The 24,505-nt window shown below is 41.0% G+C and overlaps 1 long non-coding RNA gene across 3 annotated transcripts in view; it reads left to right on the forward strand.

Annotated features, from left to right (window-relative positions):
• LOC138109366 (uncharacterized) overlaps positions 1-24,505 on the forward strand; it is a 126,030-nt gene that overhangs the window by 52,724 nt on the left and 48,801 nt on the right. Inside the window, exon 5 of one of the 3 annotated variants that reach the window (XR_011150432.1) lies at positions 6,092-7,774. The exons of the other annotated variants lie outside the window; for them this stretch is intronic. This is a non-coding gene — a long non-coding RNA (uncharacterized lncRNA). Of the gene's footprint in view, positions 1-6,091; positions 7,775-24,505 lie in introns of those variants that run through there. 3 annotated transcript variants of the gene reach the window in all.

A 24,505-nucleotide genomic window follows, 5' to 3' on the forward strand; every position in this document is an offset into this window, starting at 1 on the left:
TTCTGTTGTAGGGGGACTTCTCAGTATCCTGGGAAATATTTGTGGTCCTTTGTTTTTTAAGAGAACCACTTGTCGTGGAAATCGGTGAAGCTGGAAACCTAACTTCCCATTCAGAAACAGATATAAGGTGTCTGAAAGCAAAGGAAACAACTTTATTTGTGCTGGGGCTGTCTGTCCTCTCTGCTCCGCGAGGGTGAAAGACAATCAGAACCTCTGAAATATCTGTCATTCCCACTGAGTGAGGAAAAGCAGAGTGTGATACTTTCTAGTGCCCATCTGTCAACAATCATTATTGGCTAAAGTTTTTCCTTGAGGCATGTGGGTTGGTGCACTTATTTTCATTTGCAGGAAGGGTGATTCGGAGCAGAGAGAGGTTAATCTCTTACATTAGCCAAGTCATATTAGCAGTGGCCAAAATGTTCAATAGAGTTTGTTTGCTCACTGTCACTAAAAGCATTGGTATGCACTGCTTCTGCCTGCCTATTATCTTGGGTTATCTTGGGTGGCCTGTCCAACCCATTGATAAGGCCTGGTGGTGACAATGCTGTGACAATGAAATTGCCAGGGAAGGGGTCCTTATCTGAGCTGTGAGTTTTTGGTGTCTAGAAATGTGCCCAGCCTAGGTTTTCTTACGCTGATAAATATGTTCCCTGTGGCCAGGGAGAACAGCAGAGGTGGCAAGCTGAGCAGTTTGGCAACCCATAGTTTTCTTATCATGGGGAGACCCAGTTCCTCTGGTGCCAGTTAACTGGCCCCAGAGAAGCTGCTTTCCTTGCCTCTAGTCCAAACCAGGCAATAGTTTTGGTGGCTATTATTTTTTCTTGGTTTTCATTTCCCCCCCTATTGAGATGCATTGCTCTCATATCAGATAGTGTTGTGCTGTATTCTCCCAGATTTCTCTCAGGAGGAATGGATGTCCACTAAATATTGACTGTAAGGGAATTGTATGAATGCCAGTGAGGGGGAGTACTTAGTGCTCGTGGAAAGGTGCTTGCAAAAGATACAGTGCTATTTGTCAGGATTTTGGTAGTTTTGCCAACATGAGAAGGTCCTGAATCTCAGAAAGTTGTCTGCTAAATATGAAGGGGAGGTTCTGCCTATCAAGACCTGTGCATCATTCTTCCCCACCAGTCCAGCATGTGTGAAGTTTGATTGCATTGCAATCCTGAATTGCATTACAATCCTGAATGGGAAATATTCCCATTCAGGATTAGAAACTGGACAGAGCACTAAAGGGTCTAAACAGAACAACCAAAATCTCATAAGAGGATGTGAAAGAGTTTATGCAGATCTGGGCACCTTTCCCACGTTTAATTGTGAGTTTTGCACATATGAAGACTTTTATGTTGTACTAATGCATGGAAATGAGGGTTGTATTCAAAATCATGACCATTTAAAAAAAAAAAAAAATTAACCCTTTTGTCCACCTTTGTGGTATTTTGCAATCTCTGACTGACATTTCTTCCGTTGGAACATGTGCAATGTGGCCAGCAGGTTTAAAAACAAAGAGAAGAGCTTTATTAATGCAGCTTGAACAGAAGAGTAAAAAAAAATAGAAAAAAAATCTTGAATTGGATCTTCATTTGCTGCAGAGGTCTGTTGTCCCTGGAATACCTTTGCAGTGTGTGCTAAACGGTCACTCAAAGTCAGCATGAAAAAATGATTTCCGAAGCTGTTGGACAAATAAGGAGACTCATTCTGAGCAGGGACTAAATTGGTTTGGAACATATGCCTGTGCTGAGCAGCCAAAGTACATAATCAGGTTTAGCAAAACAAAGCCTGATACCAAACTTGCCAGGAAAAATTGTTTTGTCATTTTGAAATCTGCTTGGTTTTTAAACAGACCTTCCCAGAACAGAAAACAATGTATTTCATGCCCCACTTCATCTGCCATTGCTGTATTTTTCCTCTGAAGATTTGTAAGGAAGGGGAAGAATATATAATCCATTTGTTAAGATACTTAAATTAAAAGCTTGCTCGTGTTGAACTGCCCTTTCAGTCAGGATTAAGATTTGTTACCCAAGTCTATATACCCTGTAAAACAACGACTAATCCAGACATTAATCACAGGAAATATTCTGGGCCTTTTAAAAATAAACCATGACATTCTATGAAGAATACATAATTGAGAATATCCTGGACAGGTTGAAAATTAGCCCAGTTGATTGGTTACATAATGATCAGCTGGGTAAGCCAAGGGGAAAGAAAAGAGCTCATGGGGCGAACAATGCAGCAGCTTTGTGCTATTGTCTGCTTTTTCCTGTCCTCGAGTTCAGCTCGGTACAAACATTGTCATTCCAAAACAAATGACATTAACAGGAGGTGTCTGTACCCCTGGTCAACCTTGCTCCTCTGCTTTCCAGTTTTTCCAACCACGGTCTGTATTTTTTTCCCCCCGCTCCCTTTGCCGTCTCCAGCCAGCGTTTCCCAGCCCCTATCTGTTGCCCAGAGCAACTTGTGCAGCAGTTGGGTTGTGACTGATCCCTTTCTTCAGGCAGTATCTGTCAATGTCCCCCCTCTCTGCCAAAGGCCAGTTACTCATGTCAAGGTCAAATTGTGGACAGTCATTCTGTGTCTGCCCAAGTTAATCCAAACCAAACATACCATGTATAAGTAGCTTATCTCCCAAAATAAATAGATGATAATTAGCATAAGCCACCGCACCCACTCCTTTTCCATTCCTCTCTGAAAAAGTCCTTCCACCTGAGTAAATCGGGATGCTTTGTCTGACCCATTCTTATTATGTTGAAAAACAAGCAAGCGAGCTCTGGCTCCAAGTGGGATGGCATTTACTACCTGGCTTTCCCAGACCAAGCCACTCATAGTGACAGGAAGAGATGCACACAGACATGCTTGCAAAGGAGATGAGATTATGCCAGGAAATCCTCAAAAATGGTAATTTACAGGAGATCTCTCTGCAGCTCTGGGTCAATCATTATCAGTTGTGCTGTTGTCTAAATGACCACCACTTCTTGGGCACAAATGTGTCCCATCTCTGTTTTTTCAGAGACAGCAAGCTAAAGCAGACTTAGCTGTGCAAGGAGACTGAGGCACTTGGAGTTACAGCATGGTATTAAAATTCTGCATTTTGTCTGTGAGACTTTCACTGTGGACCTGCCCCATAGCGGCTTCTTTGGTTGGCTGAACTTCTGTGCCGTGGCACTGTGGGACTTGGTACTGAAAAAGTGTCCCCCCTTGGTGCCACTGAACGTGTAGGTACCAATCCTGAGGGAGAAGAGAGAGGAAGATGAGTGCTGATGCTGTCAGGAGGGTGAGTGAAGATGTGTGAGGTTGAAGGAAGGGCACAACAGACAAAGGTAAAGGAAGTGATGGGTCTGAGCTGCTCTCCCTGCCCAAAGTGTGAAGTGGTGATTGATGGTCAATTCTTTCCTACTGTAAAATCAATTACTGGTGTAAAAAAAAAAGGGGGGGTGGGGGGAGGGACTATGAAAAATCCCAGCTTTACTTTTAGAGGAGGAATCTGCCTGACTTGGGTTGCTGAAGCTCAGCTGGCAATGAACTAGGCAGGTGGGATTTTTTAGTGCTGAAAAACAAGAAGTTTTCCAATTTCCTATTCTTCTTTCTTTTCTGTTTAAATATCCTGTAATAAAGACAGACAGGAATTAATCCCTGTGTTTATGTTCAGTGCTATAGAAATAACATACATGTAACAATAATTATTTAATAAATGACTAATAACATGAGGAAATTCTGTTCACTACACAGGGTTTCCTCTCTTACTTAGACTTGTGTAGCTCCTTTGCCCTTCCCAGGGCACGTGATTTATTCCGAAAGAGTGCGAAGTGAGCTGAGCACCCACACCTTGGCTATGGTTATCATAAAGGTATAATTTCTATTTAGATCATTCCCTTTTTAATCTGAGTTTGTGCCTCTTATCACTTAATTCCTATGAAACAAAACATGAATAATTAAAAAAAGAAAATTATCAAATACTATAGGCTACGCAGGATCTATAGGTTTCAGGCAAGATTTAGAGGATGCAGTCAGTATTCTGGGATGCAATCAGATAGAAAACTAAAGGATTAGATCCAGGACACATAGACCCTGCTGTGGACCTCCAGTCCAGGGGTTTCCAGAGAAAGTGAGGCACAAGATATTATGACCTGGCCTTGTGCTTAATACAATAAATTACAGTTTAATGACACAATTTGCAAGTAGAGGAATACAGGTGTGTTTTGGATGTGTTTCTAGCCAACAGCAAAAGTGGCCCAAAATGCAGTTTTGAGAGCAACATTTGTACAACCTGGGAAGTTATATTGTTTATATTTGCTTTAGTAGCCTAGGAACACATCAGAGGTGGCGTGAAACCTCTTGGGGGGGTTTTGGTGTCGCTTTGCATAATTTCCATCAACGTCTTCACATCCTTCCTCAGCTTTTGAGGCTCAACCCAGGTGTGCTCAAATGCTCCCGAAACTTGGCAAAGGCTTCTGCAAGGCTGTCTGCTGGGGGGGAGGGAAGGAGGCAGTGGGGAGGTTTCACCTGGTTTCAAGTTTCAGGACGAAAACTTTTGCATGAGTAACAGTTCCCAGCTTCAAGAGGCCCGTGACAACATCGTAACCAGGAATCCAAAATCCCGGGTTTGTGTACAGGACGGGCGCTGTCAGGCAGAAGAATGGGATTTCAGGCAGCACTGAGGAACAGGATGCTGTCCTTGTCGGCGCTCAGGATGTGCTTACTGGGAGCCTGTGGGAAACACTCACCCAGACTTGGCCACCTTTTCCTCTCGGGCCGGGGAGGGGAGGAAGGCGTTTGAGGCAGCGGCGTGGCAGTTGTTTCCAGCGCGTTTTTGAGGGAAGGGAGTCATCTGGCATGTCGCTGGCAGCCGGGCCCCGGGCCGCATTTCCCTGGCGCACAGCTGGCCACAGCTGGCCGCCGGCAGCCTGAGAACCGCCCGCTCCCCAAGGTGCTGTCGGAGCGGGGCCGCGCTGCTCGCGGGCGCGCTGCCAAGCGCGGCGCTGGTGGCAGGGGGTGAACCTTGTAAAGAATTACATTGATCCTTGGGTGCAGCGAAAATGCGCCCTCGGTTGAAAAGTCATGCATTAATTAAGTTGATGGCCTGTTTAGCTTGTAACCTCAGCAGCTGAGTCTCAACCTCTCTGTGGTCAAATAGATTTACCTAATGTAATGAAAGGCCGTACCCTTTCCATTTCCTTCTTTCAAAGCCTTCTCACCGCAAACTCTTCTGGTATGGCCACTTATCAGTGACAGCACATTTTTCATTACTAGTGGAGTATGTGTTAAAATGAAATCTTGAAATAGTTTTTCAAATGTCACTTGGTGCACGCTGCATATTGACTGGTCAGCGATCAATCCATCAATCACTTACCTTTGTTTTTTTAAAATTTGATTTGCTTGTTTGTCTCCTTGAATTGAATTTCGTTTAGACAACACTCCTTATTCCAGGCAAGCTTGTAGAAGAAAGGCAAAGAACTGATTTTTTGTCCCAAGCTGAAACAATCACATTTGCATTGGCTTGTCTAAAAATAAAAAAAAAAAGTAATTTTAGAGATCTCAAGTGATTAACTTTGTTCTGCAATTTTTCCTGAGTTTTAAAAAAGCTATAGATATTCATATACATATATATAAATTAATAAAACGGTTCTATTCTTGTAATATAGTTCTGTTTGTTAATACAGTGAGATACTGTATGACATTGAGGTCTTTATTTCATATGTGCCATGTATGTAAGTAAAAAAAGTAGGAATTTAGCTCATTCACCTGTTCAAAATGATCCTGCAGCACTCTCTGATTATGCAGGTGATAATTCTGCTTCAAGTTAACAGGAAAGATTTTATTTTGCATTTGATTTCATACTACTGTGGTCTGATGATGTCATTCTATTTGGTGTCATTAAGTTTTGCAACAGAGTCACAGAGTAAAGAATCGCTGTGGGCTTTTTTTCTACGTGCATGTAGGTTTTTTTTTGTTTTGTTTAGTTTTGGTTTTCTCTTGGGGTGTTTAGGTTTTTTTGCTTGGATTTTTTTTTTTCAATGATTGCAGCAGTGATTCAAGAATCTGCCCATTGGCTGAGGTGGGTAAAATTCATGTGCTTAATGTTTTCTATTACAAGGAGAAAGCGTCAAACAGAAAGCATGAAGATGCAAGAATAAGAATTTGTAGATGGTAAGATGAGAAATCCCAGGAAAGGCTTAAAAGAAGAAAAATTGTGGAAAGCATCTATGAAGATGAGAGAATTTCACTCAACACTGTGTTCTATAATATGTTCTATTATATATTCAATTTATTTTATACTGCAAGGCGTCCTGTTGAATTGGAGTCTCGAGTACATTCAGTGACAAAGACCTTTCTGAGTCAATGCCGACTGCTCTCCAAAATATCTCTAATTTCAGGGCTAAAATCTTCAAAGATTTTTATTTCAGCTACAGCTCTAACTGTTCACTTACTTGGAATTGATTTAATGGAATAATGTGAGTGTCCATCTATTGAAGATATTGCTGTTTCAAAAGGGATTTAACAGAATAATTGCTGGAATAATTCAGATCTCAGGTCTTTGTAGCCCAGAATGCTGTTTCCAGGAGTTTCCAATAGGACAAAGACGCAGTGATATATTCTGGGATGGATTTGTACCTTTTTGCTTCGTGATTCTGAATGAGTTTTAGATTCTTTTGTAAGATGCCCATACTGGCTTGATCTTAATAATTCTTCTTGACAACTTTCCTAAGGTTAGATAGATCTTCTGTGAGTCTCAGCACAAGCTGAGTTCTTCTCAGCTCTCTAAGTCCTGGGGCTTTAAGGTCTCTGAAGTCCAGAGGAGTCTTTCCTAATTCTTAGTCTTTCAGAGATTTAGAGCTTGATTAAGTTTTGTTTTTGAAGAAGCTCAATGCATCAAACTGACAGCACAACCGGCGTTCAGTGGCAGGATTTGAAGCAGACAGTGGAGAAGACAGCCAGCCACAGGATGTACCAGCTGGAATGTCTCACTGTCTACGCAACAGCCAGGCTCCCTGCTGCATGAGAATTGCATAGATCAGTGCCACCTCACAGGGGAGGAAAGGATAAAGCAAACTGTGATAAAGCTCACTTACATGCTGATGTGGCCTGGCCATTCACACTTCATGAAGGGTCAAATTGGGCCTGAAGCCTTTGTGTTACTCTAATTCAGTGACACCTTCAGCTGTCAGTAAAAGAGGGAAGGCACAGAAGCAGTGATTTACCCAAACAGATATTTTATTTTTCGGTCATGAAGGTATCCATCTCAGCTTGAAACCAAGATTTATTTTAAAAGCATTTTTTGTTAGTTCTGAGGGAAGAAAAAGAGTAGTTAGTCAGTCCTCTGGCTAAGGCACTATCCTGAAGGAGAATCTGTCTCCAAAGTGGTTCTTTTAATAACAGAGAATCTGAAGATGACATGTACCATCTCAGGAGCATGCACTGAATACTGTGCTGAGGGTTTCCTAGATTGCCTCTCTTTCCTGCCAGAGCACTCCATGCTATGGAAGTAACTCCATGCTGGGCATCTAATTTATTCCATCCCAACTAAAGTTCTTTGTTGAAATAAGTTCCAGAAAGTTTTGGCAAATTTCTGATAGAAATACCACGTCACTGGAAACTCGTCCATTACCTATTTCTGGAGCAAACCTTACCAGGCTGCTGTGTTTGGCTTGGCCACCTTGGAGGCATTTTCATTCTCAGATTTGTTTTACATTGGTCGTGGGCTGGTGTTTCTAATGCTTAACATGTACAATTACTGCTCTGTTAAAAAATAAAGCATGCCATGGAAGTTGAAACTAGAGCCTGAAGCCCAGGAGTGAAAACAGCTGAGAGCAGCAGGGAAGGGGAAGTAAGTGGCAGGGCAGGCTCTGGTGCTCTGAGATGCAGGGTGTTCCTCACTTGTCATCATTCCCTAGGAGCTGAATAGAAGGAAAAGCCATCTCTTGTTTTGTAAGTTGCTACAAGTATTGTAAAAAAGCGGAGACAAAGGAAAAGAACGGAAACCAATCCAGAATGTCTTTCCGCTTGGTTTCAGACCGTCCCCGCTCTGTTGAGTGTTGAAAAGGTCTGAAGCAGAATATCCTATTGTTGCAGTTTCTCTTTATTGTGGAGCAGGACTTGCAGTGGGAGGATGACTTTTGACAAGATGCCAGGGGGCTGGTTTGTGTGTACTATCCAAATTCTCAATCAGAGTTCTCCCAGGCAGCTAGTTGCAGGATGAGAGGACATGGCCTCAGGTTGCACCAAGGGAGGTTCAGGTTGGACATCAGGAAGAGTTTCTTCATGGAAAAGGTCGTTAAACATTGGAATGAACTTCCCAGGGAGGTGGTGGAGTCTCCATCCCTAGAGGTGTTCAAGAAATGACTGGATGTGGCACTCAGTGCCCTGGGTTAGTTCACAAGATGGTGATCAAAGGTTGGACTCAATCTCGGAGGTCTTTTCCAGCCTGAATGGTTCTGTGAATCTGCACACCAGCATGAGTAAGGGATGCAAAGCAAAAATGTGCTGGGAGGTTCAATGAAGTGTTTTTAAGCTCTTAGAGCTCCTAAAGGAGGTGTTAAGTGGAAGATGAAGGTAGGGCACCCATGTAGATAGGGCAGGTGTAGAAATACAAACAAGGAATTATATTGTCGTCCAGAGGGGAGAAGGAAACACTGGCAATGATCCTGTGACTTTGGTACATAAACCAAATATTTTTATTTTTTTACCTTTTTAAATAATACACCCAGGAAATGTTCTGAGGGAAAAACAGAGGGTGCCCCCTATTTTGCTTATGGCATTCACCATCAGCTGCAAACTCAGTATGTTTGTGTGTCTTGTTTAATCACATGTGGTGGGGCCATTTGTGTACAAATCTACTTCAGGGGGAACACACGGGCTGTGTGAAGTGCCTATGGTGTCTCTCAGAGAGCCCAGACTAGAACGGGGCAGATCCCTCATCTTTCACAGAAGTTTCATGTTTAAAGTAGAATAATAATAATAATAGTAATAGCAAGAGTCTAGATGCAAGAGTCACTATATTGCAAAAACTCTTCTTGTAGCATTGAAATGATGAACTCAGTCCTGCAGCCATTGCAAAGTATTACATCTTATTTATGAAAGTATTTAGTTCAAACCAGATTTGATGGGTTTTTAACTTGGCTGTGCTAAGGGCTGAACACTGTGTTCTTCTGCTGGCCTCTATGCAGTGTGAAAGCATTAAGTAACATGGGCTGAAATGCTGAAAGTGCCTGGGCAGCCTTTAACTCTCCAAAGCAATATTCCAGCTCTTGAGAATCCAGTCTCAGTGCAACTGTGGAAGCAGCAGCCAGGGAGGGATGATTTCTGTCTTACATCTTGATGTGAATAAAATGCATTTATACTCAAGGAATCAGAGGGGACGATTAGAAGAATATAGAGGGGAGGTTATCAGAATCTAAGAGGCTTAAATTCCTGCCCTTTGTGCAGATCCCTTCACAATTATTTAGCAGTAGCCAGTACCTGAGCAATGGAAGATAAATAGAATTGTTGACAACAAAGATAGACTCTTATATAAGTTTTATCATCCTGGGGCTGAGTGGCAGCAGATGTTCCTGGTCATGCAAGCTGGGTTTCCCACTGGATGAGAAATCAGTGATGTGGAGTCTGGGTATGTTCTCAGTTTACTTAAGAGTGCACTCACCAGTTGTGTGACAGGAATGGTCAAAGAGCATGCAAGATGTTCTCCTTCATCCTTGTTTTCTTTCCTAGACTGCTGGAACAGCAATGCCACTGGAATGACATTATTTCAAGAATTAATTCTCATTAGAGATACTAAAGTGGAGAACAAATTGTCTTGTTTACTTGTGCCACCTCCACAAGTAAAACAAAACTTAGGTCTAAAAATAGGAGCGTTTCTCGAAAGATTGAGCAGGGCTTGCCAGCTAAATAAAAGAAGATGTAAAGCAACATACAATGGCATCTCTTGACTCTCCACATAATGATACTGAAATTGAGGAGGTAAATTACAGCATAAAGGATGCAAGATAGAGCATGCAGCCCTAGGGGTACAGTGCCAAAATAGCTGATGAATTCATCTGGTTTTAATGGTACAGTCACTCCTCCTTTTAATCAGTTCATCTCTTCTGAGTAATGACACAGTCTGGTTATTGTTCTAATGTAGGCAATAACAAATCATCAAAACCAATTTCTGTACCTGCTTTCTTTCCAAACACAGGAGGTTATGAACCATAATTCACATTGATAAGTAGGTCCTAGAAAAATCATGACATTTATTTAATGGCTGAAGTAGTAAATCTACATCAAACTTTGCTGATTTTCTATTTCTCTAACGTGCAAGAAGATGAATTTGGGAATGTCACCCTGAAACACTTTGCATAAAGAGATCATAATCACCACGCAGAAGTTAAGTTTACTGCAGTGTAGGAAATTATGTCTCTGATTTCCTCTCTTGCATCTGCTGTAAGTCTTACATTTCTGGGGGGGGGGTTTCTTTTTTTTTTTCTCCTCTATGGCTGAAAAATGAAAAGATCTAATAATATTTTCCAGCAGCACTCTTCCTTCAGGGAGTTTTTTAGAGTGGAACTGCAATAAATTCACGTGGTAAAGTCCAGTTGTCTTCTGCATAACCAGAGCTTCATTCCAGCTTTCATGCAAACAGGGATCATGTGCTTCTTTCAAAGTCCAATTGCATTTAGTATTGGAAGCCCAATTTCTCTTTGCTCTGAGGATAACTCGGGGAATCCTGTGCGTGGTAGCTGGATCCTTGAAAACTAGAAGCCGTTACCTGATTTAGTATTGCGACATTTAACCTCTCTGGGCTGTGGTTGTTTATCCTTCTGTTGGGAATACTGTGTGGAGCAGAGTTGGTAACGTGGTGCACCCCTCTGATGGACCCAAAACCCCCACCTGGACTGGTCTAGTGTGTCAAAGTGGATTGCAGTGCAGACTCCTAAGTGACAGCACATGTTCACACAAACACAAAATGTACTCAGTCAAAAAATTTTTTCAATTATAAAAAAGAATAGTTTGGGAAAAAGCGCTGTTGATTTTAAAATACCAACAAAAACCCCCTGGCATATGAAGAATGTCATGGCAGAGTCATCTTTTTGGAAAGTTGGTGATGCAGAACAGCTGTGTTTCTCAACATCAGGGAGGACATCAGCTGGTTGAGTGATGACTTTTCATGTGCTGGCATATGGTGTCACTCTGCAAATGGCAAAAAGCAAATCACTGCCTTCAATCTTAGCTCCTATTTTCCTTGGTTGTTACAACTTTTGCTCATTTATTTTCACCTTTTCTGTTTGTATTTGGCTGTCTCTTCACTTTCTGAAGTGCTAAACTGTGACCAGAAGCACTGATAAGAGTGGTAGAGTATGTCGGCTCCACTGACACTCATACTTTTATAGGGAATAGCAACTCTGGAGTTAACTGAGAAATAGAGGGACAGCAGATGCCCATTCCTGCAGAAGACTCAGTTTCTGTAATTAACTCCTGAAAGAGCCAGAGCCCAACACTGTGCCTAGATTTAGACAGTATATTTGTAGTATTTATATTACAGCTGAAGAATCAAAACGATCAGTTTTCTAGTTTTCCTGAAGTTGAGTGATTTTTTTTTTTTTTTTCTCCTTTCTTCTTTTTGGCACTGCTTCTCTACTGTTTCATGATGTGGAGGGTCTTATTTAATGCTTTCTCATTCAGATTGTTTAACAAGAAATTTGCCTATTGATTATTTTCTAGAATTTGTAACTACTTAAGCAGATTTGCTGGTACGTTGAGGTATGTTGGTAGCTGGCATGAGACATTCAAGTGACTTCTCTTTCCAAAGGTGATATTGATGGAAATTTTGGCTTTTATTTGAGCAGAGTCAAACCTGGGCCTCTCATATCCTTGCCCATATGTAAAATTTGTCCTTCAATTTCTTAATGAAAAGCTAAAGTTCACACAAAAAGAAAAAACAAAAGAAAAGCAAACGAATATTTTTCTAAGTCTGCATTTTGTATAAGCTTTCAGAAGGTTTTGGTGCTGTTCCTATGAGTGTCAGCTGATAAAATGCTCGAAGCTGGTGCCAAATTAGAACCTCTGGTTATCTGTAGTGAGTCTCATAACCAGTGGTCCCCCAGCTCACGGACTGCTAATTCAACCTGTGTGTTGAATTAACAGCAGCTTTCTCACATTATGTGCTTCCTCCTCGAGGGCAGTGTATCCAATTATCATCTGTTCCCCAAAGCCAGGAAAACAGCGGGGTAGTGTGGTGAAAAGGCTGTATCCACAAACCATATTGATCCCTGAACAAATTTGTCTGGAGTCCTCAAGCACACACGCACACATGTGTGCACACACACACAAATTCCTGTGGCTTTGCCACTGCTGCTCTCTACGTGGTTTGGTTTGTGCCTCCCCCAGAGCTTCATGCCTTTGCTCAAGAGTTTTTCCTGGGACTGTCAGTGCAGGTGTTCCAGAAAACGCCTGCAATACGTGAGTGGGGATTAGAATCTGGCTCTCCTGACAGATGATGGATTGTTCTTTTATTACCAAAAGTTTTAAAAACAAAAGGATCTTGCAGTGGGGTGGCTCAGAGTCAAAAAGGAACCCAAACAAAGCTGAAAATTGAGTGTATACGTTGCAGCTCAATTATTTTGAAGGCTGAAGTTTCTGCTTCAATCCTTCATAAGGAAAAAGGCTGTCTTTATTGAAGCACTCTCTTTTATCATTCTCTGGGATCTTTATGCTTTGGTTTTGTGTGTGTTTTATGGAAAAATAAAGTCAATACATCTATAATAATTTTGCTGCTTACTGAACTTTAGTAACCCTGAGCAATGCTGAAGTTCTCTGACTAAAGTGCAGCTTTTTAATAACAGGGACATCAGGAAAGGTGTTTGTTTGCTGGTAACTAATGGCCAGAAGTGGCCCCAATTTGAAGTGATTCCATTCTGGCTTTCAATGTTATTGTCCTCAAACTTTTGTTGAAGTGGGTGGGCTGATTTCTGCCAGGGAAATTAAATGAAGACTGGACAGCATAGCATTTGTAGGCCATGGGACTGATGGTGCCTCATAAAAAGAAGCATAAAAGAGACTTACCTAAGAAACTGTCCTCTTGTTTTTCTTCTCTTGCATTTTACCTCTGTGGGCAGGTTTTGATGAGGTATTTGATTCCAGTGGGTCACTGGCAATGAAGCCCATGATGCAAATTGGTTAGTGTCCAAACGTGATGTCTTGGCTATTTTTCTGTGGTTCTTCTAATTTCCTTCCTATTAGAACAAAAAGGAAGCATCGAAGATCTGGATGCATTATTCTGGTAGTGCTGTCACCATGTGGTTTACACAAAGCCAAGATTTTGGTTCAAAGCTGTGCTGGTTTTGGGGTAATCCCCCAAACCTGTAATGATGTGACTGTAATTTAATTGACGGGGTATTTCCTGCAGGACAGTTCTGCTTACGAAGTCTCTGTAGATGTATGACTGATATTCATTGTGTAAGGGAGAGTAAGCAAAGCCTTCTGGCTTTCTCAGCTTCTGTAGTTAAACTGCAGTACTTGGCCTCTATATTTCTTGGTATGAAATGATTTTAAATGATTTTTCTTGGGTGCTTGAATACATAGCTAGGATGCAGCAGGAGGATGCATTTTTTCCCTTCTTTCTGCAGTCTGGCTTCTCTGCAGATATAGAGAAGTGTGTCTGTCACTAAGTGGAAAAAAAAATTATCCTAATGCAATCCTACAACGCAAACACAAATCAGCAGGAGTAGGATTTAAGCTCTTAGGAATTTCTAGATTTTATATTTTCAAAATAACATCCTGCCCATTGACAGTTCATAGAATCAAAGTGCTCCGGATTTTTCTTTTCCCATCTCCATTAAAAAAAATCTCATTGCAAACAAGGATTTGGATTTACGGTAAGTAATTTTGCGTATGGCTGCTCACATAAAGCTATGTAACATAATCTGAAGTGAATGTTATAAAGTCAGGCTTTCCTATTACATCACATTTGCACATAATTTTCTGGATAGAAAAGAGAATCTGACTTTTGAAAAATTGCATTCCCTAATTCCATAGCTCTGTGGAATCATTAAATTTTGAGTGATGCCTTTCACAAAGAAGCTGGCATCTGCCTCATGGGGTGGTTGGATTCTGCTGCAGTGTCCTTGGGAAGGGAAACTGCTCTGATGAAAGCTGTATTCTTCAGTTCCTCTTTCAAGGACTACCTCAAGAATTTGTGTTGACCGGATACTGCTAAAATTTGGGAGGGTGGGAGGAAAGAGATGCATCACTGAGTAAAGGATTCCTGCATCCTGTCAGCACTGATCCACATCCTTGGTTTGATTAACATGCAGTGTCAATTCTTTGAGTCTCAGTGGGTTTTGCCTAGAGAGATTGTTTGCAGTCCAGATGTGAAATGTAAGTGTAATACAGCACAAGTAAGAAATAGATCTGAACCCCTTAGTCCTCACCTCTCATTATAGAGAGATAGATGAGTTTAATTTTAGTATATTCCTGTTGTAGTGAATATAAGCACAGAATTAATTTTGTTCACTTATCTAAAACTACATTTTAGGATCAGAGTTGTTGTGAATGTGATTGCTCCAGCAGCTGGTCCTCTGTGGTTACAGTCTGTGGCTTCTCACATCTGAACCTGTTACTTCTTGGTTTGGGGTCTGGAGGCCTCAAGATAATGGGGGAAAGCCCAGAGTTTGAACTCTGCCTACGGAGTTCATTGTCTGGGCATTTGAATGGATTATAATTTCTCTAGCTGGGACCATAGCAGGGTATGAGTTCTTGAGGGCAGCTGTACCCTCCAGTTTTCTACCACAGTATGTGGTTATGGATCAGTACTTGTTTCCTTGTATTTTTTTTTCCTAAAGCTCTTTTGCTGATTGAAATGCATTTTAATTGTTTTGTGATCAGTATTTTTGTTATTATCTAGGAAAAAACACTGGATTTGTTTTGGTTTTCTTTTCATGTACAATGAAATACAGAATTAACTGTGAACTAGGGTATCAACAATGAGCAGCCTCTCCAAGTGCTGGCTGCAGTGATCATGTGTTGGGATCTGGGATGACATCTCTGTGACAAGAGCTGAGCCTGCATGGACACACTCTCTTCACATTTTCGTTTGTTTGAGTATCTTCTTCACTCCAAAATGCCTGGATGTGGGACTGTGAGGTCTAGCTCCAGGAACTGAAGGATTCTGTGAGGAGAATGCCACTGTTATTTACCTGTTGTTGTGTTGCAGTTCACATCCTGTTCAGCTGCATGCCAAACCCACAAACTCCCTCTGTCCCTGGTAACTGAGAAGATACTTGCTTATAATGCTGTGAAATAAGTGCTTTACCATTGTGAGAGTAGGTAAGAAAAGCCTTTAGATTTGATATGCTTTATGTAGAGTCTCTGAAACTTCCTTAAAAGTGATTCTTATTCCTGATCTGGACTGTAATTTAAAACCTGGTAAAAGGTTTACAATTTTTTGGGGGCTACATTTAATAGGTTAATTTATGTAGAGAACTCTTTTTTTTTTTTTTTTTTTTTTTTTTTTTTTTTTTTTTTTGGGTGGCATGTTGGTTTTAACCCCAATCAATTTGGAAAGGTTATGGTACAAATGTTAACACTGGGCTGTCTCTTGTTAAAAAGCAAATGCCCAAGGAAATGACAAAACTTGCACTTTTGTACCATTTATGAGAACCAGCAAGAAGAGAATGTGCCAACACACAGAGTGGGGATGCTGCTAACAGTGAACAGCCCAGCAGATCTTCCCCACCTTTGACATTTAGCATCATTTAGCAGTTCTCCAAACTCATAGATTAACAGGTCTTCCTGAGTCTCAGAGAAGGGAGTCTAGTGAAAGCCTTGCTGTTATCAAAATGAGACATCACCAAACATATGGGGTCAAAATGCAGAAGAGTTCATTTATTTCATTTGGTCATAACTCTTGCTGTTCTCCTTGAAAGACCCAAAAAAAGAAGGATCAGACAGAAGCGCTGTTCTAGAGGTGGTGGTTGTTGTGGATTTTTGTGTATTTGTATTTAGTTGGGTTTTGTTTGGTTTGGATTATGACTGAAGAGCAAAGGATATCAAAAGACTGCAGCGAGCTTGGTCGAGAGGGAATTCCAGCCCAGACTTGCTGTTCCATACGATGTGCTCTTTTCAGCATCCCTGCCCTTCTAACATGAGACTGTCTTGCATATATCAAGGTAGCTGTATTTTGAATCTTTTCGAGCACTGTGTGATGGTTTGCTCTTCTGGGAGGCTGCAGGTACAGCACACTGGAGGATCCTGAGGAAAAAAAGATTATTTTTATCCTGTTTCTACTTGGGGCCAGTTGAAGTCCTTTACAATTTCATGATGTGATGCTGAGGCATTAAATGTCTCCCAGTCTCAAACCAGACACAGCTGAATTTATTGAGGTCTGATCCTGCTTGCTCCTTTGTTAAGAGGAGTTTAAAAATTTATTTCGTTTGCTGCTCGACTGCATGGGTAACTGGAGTTAATAGTTTTATTTTTGGAATTATGAGGGTTTTGTGATTAAAGAATGACAACATTGAAAAAAAAGGCACCTTAGGAAGATTTTTGTTAGCTAGTGTTTCCATGTTTCGGTGTCTGTGCTTTTGCAATACTTGATCTGAGCATCCAATGTGCCATGAGGGAGAGAGGGAAATGAATAAGCTAAATTTCAGTTGAGATTTCAGTAACTCTGTTAAGAAAAGATGCATGTATGCTAATGACTTTCTATTGTGCCATTGAGAATAAAAGAAGAATTCACACAGCCTGATCTTGGGAGGATGATTTTTCCTTCATATTCCACATTAGTTCCTAGGGAACAAGGCCAAAGAGCTTGGCTGGTTCCTAGCTAGAAGAAACTAAAATAGCCATGAAACACACCCCAGCCTTAGAGAGACTTGTGTTTTGGGCTCAGTGCACCAGTTCCTGGGACAGGGTAAAGGACTACATTATAGAGAGGATTAACAGGTAACATTATTTATGCTGTAAATACAGAATCACTATGGCAAGAAGAAAAATTTTAAGTCAGTTGTGGTGGGGTGGGCTTTTGTACTAATCGACTGAAAACTTTGGTTTCTGATTTGACTTGGCCTTACTAAAGCTTCTGTGGCTCCTGGGGTTTATTGCTTCACGGTGCTCAGAAGGACATAAATTAGTATTCATCAACATTTTTCTTGTTTATCTCCCCTGCAAGTGGAGGAGGCCCAAAAGACACAACTGAATTGAAAACAGTACACGTGAGGATTCCAGCCAGCCAGTCAAGCTTTGTGGACAATGTGATTTTGCTGATACAGATTTGTTGGAAATATTATATTTCTTTCTGAGACGGGAATGATTATAAAAGCAGATCTCAAGAGAGCAACTTACTGGAAACCCAAGCCATGCTGAATAGTAACTACTTTTACCTAAGGAAGTTTGCCTTTTGTAAATTGCAGGCAATTTGCAGACCTTGCTGCTGTGCTTATTTTGGGATTGCAGTGGATGTTCTATTATGGCTGTTGTGGATTTTTGTATTTTCCAGGCCACATCTTTTAAATATTCTCCAGTTTAAGTGATCCTCCAATAGTTTTCATCCCTGGATATTGTGTTTGTTAATAGGAATGCATGCAATGAATGCAATGTCATGCAAATTTTACTCACTTTATGTACCTCCTACTGAAAAAAACAGATCATGTCAAGCAAATTGTCAAGTCAGGTGTACAGCTAGGTCAGAGTAGACAAGAATTTATATACTACTGGCAGTCCTGTCCAGTTTTGAGAAAAACCCTGTTCAGTGAGACAAACCTTAGACAAACACATTACTAGAATTTAGCTCAGTCTTCACTCACTTCTCAAATGAAAATTTCAGGATTTGTTTTTTTGGAGACCTGGTGTCAAGAGAAGCTGGATTCTGTGTGAGGAGATCCTGCTCAGGATGTGCCTCTTGGCCTGGCACCATGCTCCAGTCTTACTCTTTCTATGTCATCCCACAGGTGAGCTGAGATAGAGTATTGGCATGTTTTCCCTATAGAGCAACAGTATACACCTTGTTTTGGTTATATATCAAGGCTTACCAAGCAAGGCAAGCTTGGAACAATGAAATGAAGGACCTGTTTTAAAATATTTAGCTAATTCATTGGCACTAACTCAGCCAGGCTTCCCTGTGCTTGGTCTGTCAGGTGATGTGGGAGGAGAGAGAGATCCTTACATTTGACTCCTTTGTTTTGGTTAAATGTGCTTAATGGGAAAAATCCTGCTGTGTGATTCTGGCTGCCCTGTAGAAGTGAGTGTGAAGAGAAGCATATGATGAGGTATCTCCAGGATTTTGGGGAGACTGCCCACACTTACTCCATTATGTGTCTGAGTGGGGCTGACAGAGGATTTCTCTTTGGGGTCAACTCATGAGTCAGTTTCAAATCCCTCACTGCGCCTTGTCTGCTTGGTGTAGGGAGGTAAAAGAATTAATCAGAGGATGGAGTTCTTGGGCTGTGAGAAGGAAATAAAGGGAGTGGGAATGCCTGTGCTGGCAGGTTGCTCTCAGAGCTGTTCTCAGGTATGTGACCATCCCATAACCTGATGGAACAAGTAGAGGTTTGGAGAAACTGATTAAAAGTGGTACCTGTCGTGCTGTGAGAAGATCTTAAAGATTTATATGTCACTCTTCTAAGCCCTTTTTCCACCAGCTTGCTGTTTTCCTTACATATCATATAGCAGTATGGCTTTTAGATACCAAATGGAAAGCATATGTAACAAAACAGAAATGTTCTTCCACTCCATGCAACCAAGGGTGACGTCCAATATGAAAAATGGATTTTCCTGAGGTGGAACATGCTACTTTAATTATTACGTGCAGTTCGGAATCACGACTATTTGTATAATTAGAAGTTTGGAAAGGCTTCTACAAATTCTTTCTACTTAGTCATTAAAGAGGTTTTTTTCTTCGTGGCTAAATGCAAGCTAGAAGATGAATATCAAAAACAGCTTGGAAAGCATTCTGGCAGATGACATATTTCAGATATTGGTATTGCCTGAATTTCAGTGAGCATTTCTCAGCTGAAGGTTCAATAATTTTTTTGCCTTTAAAAATCTGTGTAGAGCATGCCTGGAAAATAATCTTGTTGAAAGGGGAATGGCTGCCATGGTCGAAGCGCTTTACAACTTCTCTGGCATTAAGGTTAAAACTGTATTTCCATATGGGCCTTATAGAATTTTAAATAAATAGCTGTTTTATGATGTGGGTTTTTTTTCATCTTTATTTTGTAATGGTGGAGATGCTGAATTCTGCTCCTCATTGATTGAAAAAGCTGAGGGTAGTGGCATCTATTATTTGATATTTATTGGGAGTGAACACTCTGAAATAGTGCTATTATCACATTGCAAAATGACATCATCTAAACAATGGGCAAAATTCTCATCTTATTGACAGCAGTGTAAATCTAGGTGAAATCCCCTGAGACCAAGTTAAATACACGGATTTCCTCTACATTTCTACTGTTGTTTTAAAGTGCTGAATCTGCCCCAGTGACATAATTGAAAGAGCCCCTGATCACACAAAAAAATCCCCTGCTATTTGATAAGGTTCCACAAAGAAAGTTTATCCTAGTGAATTCCATGTATTTTTAATGCAACCTCTCTTTTGCTGAATTGATTAAGCTCTGTTGAAAATTCTTGAATGTGGAAGAAAATCAGCTGTGACTGTGGGAGGGATTGGCTGATAATTTAGTAAGGAAAAAAAACCAGCATGTCTGTAGACTTCTGGAAAAAAAAAAAGACTTTCAGTAACTGTAATTTTGAAAATAGGCTGGTTTTGAAGTTTGATAGTATGTTCTGAACGGAGCTCTTCCCTTGCTTTAGGCTCTTTGTGCACTTTACCAGGGGTCAGGAAGTTTGCATAAAAGCAGGGCAGTAGGTAAAATCCCTCTGAAATCACAGGTAACCCTCACAATGAAGCAGAGTCAGGATTACAAACCATGTCGAATGCAGTAGACAGACTAATGTTACCTGAGGAGAATTTGTCTATTAATCAGGTGGGGTTAGTTTTCCACACTGAAAAGAGAGTTGTACTTGGTTTTGTGTACTGTCATTCTCTTTTTCTTACAAACAGTATGGTACCACAGCCTGCTTTAATGTCACCAACCACTACAGTAGTGTTACTGTAATGTTCTGGTTCATTTCTTAGGTTTTTTAAATATTCATAAGGATTCTATATAAAGGGCTCCTTCTTGGTTGGGCAAAAACTGGTCTTGGGCAAAAACTGGTCTTAGGCAAAAACCGGTCTGTTAGTACCTATTTCCAGGAAAACTGGGAAAAGTGAAAGGAACTTCAAATGACTGGTGCTGTACAAGTTCTGCACACATCTCTCTGGGTTTCTTTCTCCTGTGGTAATGATTGGAAGCTTTCTGTATCCACAGGCATAACAAATGAACAATTAGTCTTTGGGTTTTAAGATTACATCAGCTCTGAAGCATCGCTGCTTCGGAGAACCAGGTTGGTGTGGTCAATTCACGCTGATTATAGCAATTGCAAAGTGAATCCTTATCCCTGATGTTCCCTTGGCAGAGGAGAGTTAGACCTTTTGATCACTGAATGAAGGGAATTATTTTGTGACCTATGATAGTTATATCTTTTGTATGAGTTCAGAACCACTCATTCTTCTTTCTTGCCAGAGAGAATTCCATCTGTTTGAGTAGTAGGTTCCTTACATCTTGATGATCTAGTCCATTTTCTGTGCTGAGTCAAAAGAAGAATATCTATGAATAAACTAAAAAATGCTGTGTGTCTGTGGCTCCCTGACTAAGCATTTGCTGGAAAAAATCAATATGAAAGCAATTTGTGCATGAAAACATCTCCCTGTACAAGAAATAGAAACTAACAATAGGAACTCCAGTGTACACCTAGGAATTACAAAATCTGGAAGGAAGGCTTATCTCCTGTAAAGCAGCCCACAGTTTATAACAGTGCCAGTGGGCCGAACAGCATTGTACCACGTTATTTTTTTGTGTGCTTGGATAGAACAACCTGTCTGTGTTTACAGCACTGCATCTTACATAATCGCTCTGAATTAAAGCCAAAAGATGTTTAGCCTGTTTGGTATAGGATCAGGGATTAGCCAAGGTGGCATGGGGTGGAGAACAGGCACCTTCACCTGAGGAAGGCAGATTAACAAATAATGAGAAATCCAGCAGAGTCTCCTTCCACCCATACTGAGCACAAACCCAGTATAGTGCTATAAGGTGCAGTTGTTTGAGGTGATATTTGACACAGTGATCAGTACAAGAGTAAGGATAATTACAGCATCCAGACTTCCATTAAGTGTGAACAGATTAAGTTTGTAGATATTGGTTCTAAGCCCCTAAATAGAGGGATTGAAATGTTTTGCAGTGTCAAACACAGTGCTGTTTTTCAGTGGGTGATAATTCCACCGTCCTTCACTCAAAATACATCTTGTGTAGATGTATGTAAGTTGATGCTTGTTAGACATATGGCAGAACAAAGCAGCTCCAGCTCACTAATTCAGAATCTGCATTCTGAAGTAGATAAAACTTTATTTTTCTGAAATCTTTCTGCTTAAATAAGTCCTTTCAACGGTCTTTATTTGAAACCAGCCATGAAATTGTTCTTCCTCCTACTCCTATGAAAATCTGGGACAAATTATAACCTTTCCAGCCCTTCTCCCTTTGGCAAAAAATGGAAAAAGTTTTCAATATATTTTGATTTTACCAAAGACCATTTTCTCTTGTGGCCAGACTTTGGCTCATAAGTTTAGCTTTGCTGTGCTTTTCAGCTGCTTGTAAGAAGCCATGAGTGTGCTGTCTTTATACCTAGCATACTTCTAATCTCCCTGTCTGCTGCAGCAAATGTGTGACAGCCCCACACATATTTCAAGTTCTGTTTTCAAGCTCTCTAACCAGACCTTTCTTTGCTTCTTTTGGAAATAAAAGACCTTTTTTGGAATCTGGGAGAAGTACTTGCTCCAAGTCTCTCACCATCAGGTGCATTGTATCCAGGTATTGCTGAATCTGTTCTTTCATTCCATTTTATACTAGTGGTAATAACAATTTGTAATGGCTATTATTGCACATAAAGCAAGTTGTTGCTATTTTCAGTGTAAAAGATGGACACAGTCCACATGCAGGTGGCTCCATGGCAGTGTGTGATGTAATAAAAGTTTATGAAACACTGTGTGCAGTACTGAGGTTATTGGAAGAAGCCCCTCTTGCTGGGAGCCTTCTCACACTGTTAAAGTGATTCAAGAATAGTTAAAAGCCTGTGTTAGTCTGGGTTGTCAACTCCAGACTGGAAAAGCTGTATACAGGAGGTATCCTCCAAGACTATTGTTCTGATCCTTCCATGCCTTGTGCCTTGGTAATTTATGCACATGGCAAGCAGAGTTTCCCACACATGCTGCAGACCTTGGATCTGAGGAGCAGATCAGAGAAGCTGAGACTATAAAGTCCTTGGAAAACACAAGACTGCAAAGAGGATAAATAGGCTAGCTGATGCTGAACTTTTTTGCTTAAGAAAACAGATGAGTAGGAGGCCATGATCAGTTGCTTGAAAAAAAGGATATGGGATGAGGAACCACAGTCTTTTGCATGACCTGGGTTCTGGAGAACAGGTAACAAGAGAATCCATGTGGGATTCCTCCTCACCTTGGGCATCCAGGCACATCAAGCAGAAACCCAGTGCTTAGTTTCTTACTTCTTTGCTCCCTATCAATTTTATTAAAATATGTGGGAGCTACTCAATTTCCTGTTCTCAGACCTTATGGAAATCCATCTTTTTATCCCTCTTTTCATTTGTGTGCCTCTCTGGAGGTGCACACGCCTGCACATCTGTATTTCTATGTGCTGGCTGCGACACTCAGTTGTAAAGAATGCGTGACAGCCATGACCGTGGAGCTGTGACATGACTGTGTGGTGTGAAATGGGGCTGGGAAGGGAGGGGAGAGACTGATGGTACACACTGAATGTACAGTCATTCCCTCCTTTCCCTGTCTGAAAGGCTTCCAAATCTCATATATTCACAGGCAGACCCCAGCCAAAGCCTGCAGCTGTCATGCATTTTCAACAGATTCCACAGGGCCTAGATGAGGTTTGAAGACATTCCTTTGCTCTTACACATTAGCTAAAAGGAATTACCGTAACATCTGATATTGTGGAAGTGGGAAATTTGCCATCCTGACCTTGCCCAAAGCATTCCGGAACTGAGGGTCCGAGGATTTATTATCTCAGATGGCCTCCAAAGGTCGGCGAGGGCCTGTCTAGTGGTGCTGCAGCCCGGCTCAGACAACCAATGTGCTATTCATTTGGAGGGACTGTGCTGTTTCTTTTTTTAATTTCTTTTTTCTGTATGGCTGAAATAATGGGCAGACACATGTTACTGCTGCTCTCTGGATCTCTGTCATAGGAAAAGCATGTTCCATTGGAGCAAGTCCCAGCTGTCAGTAATGTGCTGAAACACCACAGCCAATCATCAGAGAAGAGGCCAAATAAACAGGATGTTCACAATGTGTATGATTGCATGAGTGTGTAACAAACTTTCTGCACATTTCACAGTCTCCTAATGAGATTGACATGCATTGCTTAATCTGCATCTGTCTGTTTGGGGAAGAAACACATCAACACCATGGAGACCATGTGCAAGAAAGCTCCGTTTCTCAGCTCTGTGGCTGTTGATATGATAGGACAGAATCTGGTACTGAGCTGGAAGTGAGCAGTACTTCAGAGATACTCATTTAGCTGCTGGGAAGTGCCCTACAGTCAGCCAAGTGCAGTTTGGTGAGCGTTCGTGTAATCAGAGCTGTTATTATAGCAACAGATGACAAAAGTGCCTGAGGATGATGCACAGAGCTAATTTTTAAGGGAATATCTGAGGCACCATTTGTTTTCTCTTTGTTTTGATTTCAGAATTTATTTTGATTGCTTTGTGTGTTTAAAAAAAATCTGCTCACAGAGCAAACCAACAAAGGAAAGAATGTTTACAGAAAATCTATAATTACATAATGGAAAAGCAAAAGCCATTGTGTCTTTAATTTGAAATCAGGACAGTGTAATTAGAATAGCAAATATAAAAAGGAAGTCGATGTCCTCACCCTCCAAAGCATGCATTTTTCCAGCAGTCAATGTTCTCATCCCCAAAAGCAGGCGCTTTTTTGAGCAGAGTGAATGTGAATGCACATTAACTATCTAGCTGCACAATCACTGAGGTGTGAGATACAAAGAGTTTATCCCACAGCTGGACAATGCCAGCTTCTTCCTTAATCCCTCCTGTCTCTTCTACTAGGTCTTTTCATGGTTCATGGTTTATAATGTCCTGAAAATTTTGGTCTTTCGAGATTTCTATGGGTGACATCCGATGGCAGTTACTTAAGGGAAAAAAAGGTATCTTAAAAAAGATAAAGGCAAAGCAAAGATGAAATACAAGTCTGATAACCTCCATTATATGTGAAAGTGTGTCTGGAATAGCTATAATCTGCCCTATCACAGTACTCAAACTGTTGTTAGCTTCTCAGTCTTACGGGACAATGTGTCAGGTACAGTTGTTACAAACACATCCACCACAATTTCGCACAGGCTCTTTT

This window comes from Aphelocoma coerulescens, chromosome 4 (genome assembly GCF_041296385.1).
Source record: "Aphelocoma coerulescens isolate FSJ_1873_10779 chromosome 4, UR_Acoe_1.0, whole genome shotgun sequence".
Taxonomy (NCBI): Eukaryota; Metazoa; Chordata; class Aves; order Passeriformes; family Corvidae; genus Aphelocoma; species Aphelocoma coerulescens.